Source organism: Trichechus manatus, unplaced genomic scaffold (genome assembly GCF_000243295.1).
Source record: "Trichechus manatus latirostris isolate Lorelei unplaced genomic scaffold, TriManLat1.0 scaffold00036, whole genome shotgun sequence".
Taxonomy (NCBI): domain Eukaryota; kingdom Metazoa; phylum Chordata; class Mammalia; order Sirenia; family Trichechidae; genus Trichechus; species Trichechus manatus.
In genome coordinates this window covers 12,785,882-12,786,604 of record NW_004443972.1, presented here as the reverse complement: position 1 = coordinate 12,786,604, position 723 = coordinate 12,785,882, and positions in this window count along the sequence as shown.

Sequence of the window (723 nt, the reverse complement as noted above, 5' to 3'; positions counted from 1 at the left end):
GATTGGCTTTTGAAATGACACTGTGTGTATGTGGTGGTGAGGGGCGGGCGGAGGGCAGGGGTAATACATGACTAAGAGAAATAGATCAGGCAGTAGAGAACGGCAGTGGATTTCAAATAGAACAAATGAATGCCTTTTACCTCCATAAAAATTATTGGCCTATGATTGTACTACCTTGTTTCACTACACTATTTTTTGGAGACTTCAGCAGACTTTTTTTTATGATTTATTTTTGTTATTGTTGTTGAAAATATACACAGCAGAACACACACCAATTCAACAATTTTCACATGTACAATTCAGTGACATTGATTACATTCTTTGAACTGTGCAACCATTCTCACTTTGCTTTTCCAAGTGTTCCTCCACCATCAACATAAACTCTTTGCCCCATAAGGTTCCTATCTAATCTTTCCAGTTATTGTTGTCAATTTGATCCCATATAGATAGACCTTAAAAGAGCACAATGCTCAAGACTCTGTGGGGACCATGGTCCCAGGGAACATCTAGCTCATTTGGCATAACACAGTTTATAAAGACAATGTTCTACATTCTACCTTGGTGAATAGCATCTGGGGTCCCAAAAGCCTGTGAGCAGCCATCTAAGATACTCCACTGGTCTCATCCCTTCTGGAGCAAGAGAGAATGAAGAGAACAGGATACAAGGAAAAGATTAGTCTGAAGGACTAATGGACCACAGCTACCAAGGTCTCCACCAGACTG